The sequence below is a fragment of the Puma concolor genome, chromosome B2 (assembly GCF_028749965.1).
Source record: "Puma concolor isolate L17-30 chromosome B2, mPumCon1.1.hap2, whole genome shotgun sequence".
NCBI classification, from domain to species: Eukaryota; Metazoa; Chordata; class Mammalia; order Carnivora; family Felidae; genus Puma; species Puma concolor.
The window spans coordinates 57,711,367-57,720,594 of NC_141671.1; positions in this window are offsets into that span (position 1 = coordinate 57,711,367).

Sequence of the window (9,228 nt, forward strand, 5' to 3'; positions counted from 1 at the left end):
TTTTACTGTACTTAGATTTGTCATAGAGATTTTTCACCCATCTGTATCTAGCTGATGAATCCATATTTGGTGATTGTATTTTCTATGCTTCGCTCGCTATGTTATATTCAGATAGCTTAAATCCACCGTTGTTTTTTTTCTATTTCATGATTAAAGTTAAGATTCCACTTGATCATGATCAGTAGAAGTTTAGCCTGAAGATCTTTGTCAAATGGCATTTAAGTATCCGTTCCATTCTTTCCTTTGGGAGTCACCCATTCCTTAGGATTTCCATCAGCTGTGGCATTTCCTTTGCAATGAGTCTCTGGTGCAACATGGCTGCATATGTTTCTTTATGTTTTCCCAGTAAATGACACAAAAGAAAAACATCTGGAATGCAGTCTCTAACTGCCATTCAATCTATCTTTTTTGAGGGGAGGGAGTATTCTTAGATATTTTCACCCAAAGGAAATAAATTTTCTTTGAGCTACCAGAAAATAGCTCAAAGAAAGCTATTTGTGACTCATTGTTTAGGATTCCATGGGATTAGAACATTTGCACAAAAATAAAACTGAAATGTAGAAGTATATCAACCAAAATTTCATATTTCAGAATGTCTACACAGGGCTTTATAAACATCAATTAACAATCTTCTGTGAACAATCTTCTGTGAACACAAACAGCCCTGTTAGCTCTTTCAAAACCAGGCTGTAAGATTTCCAGCTTTTAAGTGCCAAAGCCATGGAAGAATTTAATCCCTGCCCCCAGAGATTATAGATCATGTAAACAATTTTGAGAAACAACAATCAGAAAGCAATATTTACAATGTGTTTTGTATGTGTATGGGAAGAGTGAGACCAAAGAGAACAGAGGTGTGGAACAAGGGTAAGAAGATATAAGCCAATTATCATTTGTAGAGTAAGCTTTCCTTTATTGTGCTAACTTCTGGCCACTTTGGGTTTCAGGTTTCTTTGAATGCCTCTCAGGATCTCATCTACAGTAACACTTTATATTATGTTATGATTATCACACGAGAAGTTGAAAAATACTATAAAATCATTGTCTCCTCAGTGTTCTGTATTACTTTTAAGAGGCTGTGCTACTTTAGGGGTGCCTGGGTGGCTCAGTCGGTCAGGCATCCAACTTTAGCTCTGGTCATGATCTCACAGTCCATGGGTTGGAGCCCTGCATCAGGCTCCGTGCTGACAGCTGGGAGCCTGGAGCCTGCTTCAGATTCTGTGTCTCCCTCTCTCTCTATGCTCCTCCCCTGCCCACACTCTTTCTCTCTCTCTCTCAAAAATAAAATTAATAAAAAACATTAAAAAAAAGAGGCTGTGCTATTTTAATGAACACAATCCAAACTCTGACATTGGAGGCACCTAAAGTTACTATCTTACTTAATGATGTGCTGGTAAGGGGAACCAAAGAGTAAGCCAGGAAAACTGGAGGAATAGGAGAGAAGAAAAAAGAAGGAAAAAAGTCAGAGGAAGTCAGAAAATCAGAGGGAATAAATGGAAAACACTATGTGCAGAAAAATATGAGAAATAACAATCACTGAGACCTAATACAGTGAATCAATGAATGAACAGCATTCCTCCATGCCTAATTCATCTTCACTTGTGATGAATATTTACTGAAATCAGTTCTCTTACCTGAGGGATATTCTCTTCATAACTTATAGCTACAGTAATGGTCAAAGAAATGTATAAGCATCCATTACCATCAGATATGTCTAAATATTTATTTGGAATCTGTAATTATAGGAATTGTAAGCACTGAAGTTTACAATACTTAGACAACTGGGATGCATCACCCTTATGGTTATCAAATATGCTCCCTTAAACCCAATGTCAATTTTTCTGCTGGGCAAGTTTTGGAATAAACTGTGATCATGGGTAAAACTAGATGTACTTGGTCTGAAGACCTTGGAAATCAAAAGTTTATGTTTTATATGTATATATATTAATATAAATTGAGGTGTGTGAATTAAATACATAAGCAAATTTAATGAAATATTATGGCTAACAAGTAAAAAGCAACAATTTAACATGCCCGTTACCTTCTTTAAAATGTATGTTAAATATTTGAATTATATTCCTAGGTAGCTTCATTTTGGCCCATTTTAATTGTATGTAAATTTCCCCTTCCTTTCAGATGGCTAATTTTTACCAACATGTGAAAATCTTCTTCCAGATTCCACTGTAATAAAACGTTAGATCAGTAGCTGCTAATGTCCATGCTTATTTCCTTTATTTCTCTGGAATCTCAAAAAACACATCAGGTCACTGGCTTTTAGCTTCTCAAAAAATATTTTAGATTATAATTTTAAAAACTCAATTGGAATTTATATTATTATACACTTCACGTAATTAACATATGTGTAGCCAATTTGTCAAAAAGAGACTCTTGAAAAATGAGGAGAACAGACCTTTAAAAATAAATGAGTAAAAACTAAATTTTTTTATTGATTCACAACTATTTTTCCTTTTTCCTTTAAATAATGTAAATGTGGGCAGTCCTTGTCTTGCTCAGTACTATTATCACATTATAAATGTAGAAGCTGAAAGAGTGCAAAGTGATCTTAATAGCAAATGGGAAATTTATGGTTCTCCCATTACCTTCAATGAGTTTGGCAAACAATTTAAATGTCAGTTATAAATGTATGGAGATATTTAGAAATAGTAAATCACAATTTAATTTTATATAGTATAATTTCAAACATTAAAAACATTGAGCATTGAGATGTTATATATCTTGGTAAAAAATACATGTCTGTGATAGTTTGAAAACGTTTGGCTCCTTGTCAGTATAACTTACAGTACACAGTGAGGATCTTTTCTATGCATTGTGGAATGTCATACTCCTTTCTAAGTCTGGATCCACTTCCAACATTTTATCCTTTGTGCTTTCAAAGTCACGAAATAGCTCTGAGAATTGCTTTAATGTTAAGTTTTTGCCCATATCACTTCTGAGATATCTTCATCTTTTTCATCACAACCATTTTCTGTCATCATTTATGTCAGTAAGTGTACCTTCACTAAGTTCCTCTGGATGCCTTCCTAGCATGTGTCAAACAGCTGCAGTGTCGACCATCCCACGAGCAACTATTTCTTTTGCAACCCCATTTATGTTTGATTTAAAACCTGCAAAATCATTTTCACAGTGCAGTAAAAGTTTCTGCTGTACTACATGCATTTTATTCTGTTACTTCCTGTCACCATGGTTGAATATTTTCCACTGCATGCTTTAAGTCATGTTTTCCCAAAATTCATCTGAAGAAATTTCATGATCTGCCATTGTAGCATCAATAACTTGTCTATGATAATAGGTTTAAAATGTTGAAATATATATAGCTTGACTTTTTGTCCAAACTGAAATGACAAATGACAAACTGAAATGACAAATAGTTTGCTAAGCAATGAACAGTGAATTCCTAGAGGTCAGTAACCATAAGTCACTCAACAACTCTCACCAGAACCTAACTATGCATGTGTGGTAGATTCCAATATGTATAATGTATCCAATAAAAATATATTTGATTTACTAAAATTATGAAATATAATCTTTCATCTTTATATAAAATTATAGACTCGTAAAATCTGTAATTACATTGATGTTATGACACTAACAAGATTTGATAGAATCATAACAGACACAGTGAAACTAAATTTTTTTTCTTTGAATATTTCCTAGAAAAAAACAAAGGTCATGTTTATGTGCCTTCTTCATTCCTTGGAATGTAAGTTGAACAGCTATTCTTCCCATATTCTTTCCTTTTAAGTATTTCTAGGAAATAAATGCCCTTTAGGTCTGAGAAAAATTATTTGTGTCTTTGACTCCACTCTTGCTTCCTGCCAGCTCAGTTAAGTTTTATGATTCTCCTCTCTAATCCATTGTGTAAATCAATAGTGGTCTGGATGTGTTTATTCTAACACTATAACATTTTTGGTTTAGTGATTAATATGCATTCTTGCTTCTCTAAAAATAAGAAACTTAGGTTGAGATTTTATTGTCTTTATGCATCCCACTTTGACAGCTATAAATGGCAATATCTAACCAACAAAATCAGACAAATGAAAAGTAATGAAACATAAATCCAGGAAACCACAACACTATGGTGAATGAAATCTTTCCTCTAAGCGGAATGTAAATAATACTTGATTTTGTGTATAATATACATGTGTATGGAGATAGCATTTCATGTTAAATAAGAAGTCTGATTAATTCTGCATCAGTAAGGTAAACTCTCTCTTCAGTGTTTATGAATAATTAGCAAGCAGTCATACTTTTTAAAGTGAGTATTGTGCCTGTGGCACTACCAAACATCAGTTGATATTTTATTCATCATAACTTATTTGAAGTATATAGATGACCTTCAAACAACATGGAGGTTAAGAACGCTGACCTGCACAATTGAAAATCTGTATATAACTTTTGACTACCTCCAAAATTATCTACTAATACCCTACTGTTGACTGGAAGCCTTACCAGAGACATCAACAGTTGATTAACACATATTTTGTATGTTATATGCCATCTTCTTATAATCAAGTAAGCTAAAGAAGAGAAAATGTTATTCAGAAAATCATAAGAAGGAGAAATTACATTTAAAGTACTGTATTAAAAAAAAAAAAATCCAGGGGCGCCTGGGTGGCTCAGTCGGTTAAGCGTCCGACTTCAGCCAGGTCACGATCTCGCGGTCCGTGAGTTCGAGCCCCGCGTCAGGCTCTGGGCTGATGGCTCAGAGCCTGGAGCCTGCTTCTGATTCTGTGTCTTCCTCTCTCTCTGCCCCTCCCCCGTTCATGCTCTGTCTCTCTCTGTCCCAAAAATAAATAAACGTTGAAAAAAAAAATTAAAAAAAAAAAAATCCACATAGAACTGGACCTGCACAATTTAAACCACTGCTGTTCAAGGGCCAACTATACATATTTTAGAAGCAGTAGTTTAAATAACTATGAAGAAATGTATCCAAAGTATTTTTTTCAAATCAAATCTCCAATATTGCTCAAAGAAAAGGAATTAATTCTTGTTTATCCAAGTAGAGGGAATCTTCTCTAAAAACTCTCTATTTGTCTTTACTTTTTATATTTATCAGCCTGAACTTGTTAGACAACAAAACTAGTGAAAACTGGTTCAATGTGACTTTCCAGTTTTCTCTCACCTGGTTTCCTTCAACTTGTGAAAAGAAACAAAAACAATATATAAAACAAACAAAAAAATGTTATGCTTCCACAAGCAATTAATACATTAAAGGGAATTAGAAAACAAGCATATGAGTGGGTGAGGGGCAGCGATAGAGGGAGAGAGAGAGAATCCCAAGCAGGCTCCAGACTGAGAATGCAGAGCTCCATGCAGGACTTGATCTCACAAACCATGAGACCATGTCCTGAACAGAAATCAAGAGACAGTTTCTTAACCAACTGAGCCACCCAGGTGCCCCTGAATCCTTAAATTCTTAATTCTTATTGAGTTGCAAATTTTTCAGTTATTGCTGAAATTTTAATATCCTAGTTCTCTTGCTTGAACTAAATTGTGGATAAATCTCTTGAGGTTGAAGTAATGGAAGGGAGAAAAGTAAAAGCACTGGTTGAAATTATATCAAGTAAAGCAAATCACAGTCCCCAGTATTTCCAAATCCAGAGTGAACATACCATTTATCTTTCCCATTGGAAAACTTCTGAGAGTCAAAGGAAGTTCTATTATAATTACATTAGGGAAATAAAAGTAAACTAGTACTGTCCTTTTTCTGGCACACCTGAATGTAAATCCTTCCTGTAAATGAAATGATGAGCTCACATGGGTATAGATCCTGCATTCATCCATCTTTGATTCATAGACCTTTGAATTCTTGACTCCTTGCACCTTTCAAGTATTTACTATATTAAAATACAGTGAAATATAAAGAAAATAAGGGTAAACCATGGCAAAGCAAAAAGAAAGAAAGAAAAAAGAAAGGATAGGAGAAAGGAAGGGAAAGGGAAAAGTTTAGGAATCCATGTACCACAAGGGGCATCTGGGTGGCTCAGTTGGTTAATGATCTGACTGTTGATTCCAGCTCAGGTCATAATCTCATGGTTCGGTAGTTCAAGTCCCGCATCAGGCTCTGTCCTGACAACATGGAGCCTGCTTGGGATTCTGTCTCCCTCTCTCTCTGCCCCTCCCCCCACTCACTCTCTTTCTCTCAAAAGTAAAAAATTAACTTAAAAAAAAAAAAAGAATCTATGTACCACTTATTCAAAAAATGAGATCTAGGATATTTGTATTTGAAGAAGGAACAGAAATTTAAAGAAATTTTTATTCGTATATAACCCTGTTTCCATTAATAAACACATTGATATATTTTAAATATGAGTGAATGGGAAGTAGGGAATGGATGAAAACCACAGTTCCTATATCACATAATTTGCTGGTACAGTGTACTATCAGTCAATCTATTTTTTGTTAACCTCCATCTTAATTCTGCCCTCATCAAAAATTCTTTATGACCAAACTATGGCTTTGTAAAATCACATGCATAATCCTGTGGTGATGCACACACCCTAGAGCACCTTGTAAACTGCTTTTCGTGAACATCTAACTTGGATTGACATTAAATTTGTTTAATTCTTTTCTTTATGAACTTCTAACATATTGTATCAAAGCTCAGGCAGGCGCTCTTATATCACATAAGTGGAAATAAAGAGATAAAGGTTCATTTTATAGAAAAAAAAAGATGTTGAATATAAAGTTGTGAGATAGCCCTTGTAAATACAGATACTTTGCCTGTTATGTTACTTTTTTTCGCTGCAGTCATAGATATATTTAGTTATTGCAACTAAGTGTGTTTCATTCATTAATATTTCATTTTCAGTTACAGTGACACTCCAGTTTCACCACAGGCTTTTAAAATTACAGACAGTCATGAAATTGCCTCCTACTCCAAAAAGATAAAATAGTTCCCCCATTAAAGGAAACTTGTTAAATGTCATTTCCGTAGCTTGCCATTGCATATCTAGCCATCTCCTTCCATTTCTCAGCAACAAATCATTAGCTAAGAACTGGAGTGAGACCTCATTATCACTCACACTAAACTATTTTCACAAAATGTGTTAGAAGAAATTTACTAGTCTGCCCTGAAGTATTATCAAAGAATTGGTACTGAAATACATTTGTCAAGATAAAGCAGCAAAGTACATTTTTTATTTTTTATTTTTAAAAAAAAAATTTTTTTTCAACGTTTATTTATTTTTGGGACAGAGAGAGACAGAGCATGAACGGGGGAGGGGCAGAGAGAGAGGGAGACACAGAATCGGAAACAGGCTCCAGGCTCTGAGCCATCAGCCCAGAGCCTGACGCGGGGCTCGAACTCACGGACCGCGAGATCGTGACCTGGCTGAAGTCGGACGCTTAACCGACTGCACCACCCAGGCGCCCCAGCCAAGTACATTTTGTGATATGGTCTCTATTTTTAATCAATGTGTGCTGGCTCATTCGCTAATCCATATAACTTAGTAATTGGCAGTAGTTTCTGTCATGTGTGCAAATTTGCCCTGGACTTTTGTAACTATAAAATACTAACGAGCCTACAATTTTGTGTCTGTTTTCAATATATAAAATATAAATATAGACAATCATTTGTCTATTGCGTAGTCTTTTATTATCTTTGCCATGAATTAGTATAGGAAATGTTTATGATACAGCTTAAACTTATACTGAAGTTATAGTATAGCTTGTAAAGGAAAACATGCCATTTCTAAAAATGAATTGCTTGCAAATTTGATTATATAAATTAAAATTTTCTAAATAAAATAATTATCAAAAAGTCAAAGACAAACAAGAACCTGAGAAAAATATAAAAGTTAAATGGCTAAATTTGTTAACATTCAAAGAGTGCTTATAAATTAGTCCTTATTAGGACTGAAAACACAATATATAAATGGGTAAGGAAAAAGCAAAATATAAATGGACAATGAATTTGAAAGGTGTTTAAAATCATTATAATTAAATAATGCTAAATAAAATAACAATGAGGTAATATTATCCACCTAAGCAAAATCTTAAAATATACTTAAATATACTTAAAAATATAAAATAAGACAAAAGAAGCCATTAGACCTTATTAATAGAAGCACAAAATGATACTTTTTTTTTTTTGAGAAATATTTGGGAAAATAAAACTTGGCTTTCTCATTAACCAAGCAAGTTTACGTCAAGGCAGATAAAGATACAGATATATTTACATATATTCTGTGAATAAATATGTCTAAACAAATATGGAAGCCTAAAGCATAAAAATGTTACCAAGTAACTCTTTGTCATAGTAAAAAAGACCTAGGAATAATCAGTGCCCATAGCAGCAAATTTTGTCAGTTAATGATTTTGTTAAATAAAATAGGACAGAGCTTTTAAAATCAGATCATCTTGTATATATTCCTATGCAATTTTTAAAAAGTTGCAAATGTGTACATGTAATGCATGCAATATGAAAGTACATTTATGATTTGTACTTGTTTTCATGTGTGGAGGGTCAGTACATGCTAATAATGGCCTATTCTGGAGAGTTGGATTCACATGAAATTCTATTTTTTGAGGAGGAAGACGACTGGAAATTTTGCTTTGCTTTAAAATGTTTGTTTCTTTATTAAATCTAAATATATTATTATTTCACCAAAATGATAAAATGATAAAGGTACTGAGATTTTAGGGACACCTGGGTGGTTCAGTCAGTTAAGCTTCCCACTCCTGATTTCAGATCTCATGGTTGGTGAGATCAAGCCCCAATCTGGCTCCATGCTATCAGTGCTGAATCCCATGGGATTCTCTTTCCCTCCTCTCTCTGCCCCTTCCCCACTTGCGCGCTCTCTCTCTCTCTCTCTCTCAAAAATAAATAAATAAATATTTTTAAAAAAGGGGCTGACTTTTTAAATCTAAAATGCTCATAATGATCTCATGTTTATATGATCTCTATTTGATATTTAAAAATGTGTAACATGGACATACAAAAGCAAAACTCAAAATTGTATCAATTACTAGCCGCAGGGAGAGAAATAATATGAAGAACACTCTCTAGGTGAATAAGGTAATCCTTTGCTGCAATGTCTTCACTGCCTGGAATGAATAATGGGTAAACCGTATCCTCACAACCTCAAACAATAAAGGTAAAATCGCCACCGGACGATCAGGCTTATTATCAGAGAATGTAATTAGACCTAATTACATCCCAGACTTATTTTCCCTAATATTTCATTCTCCTGGTACTCATGCATATTG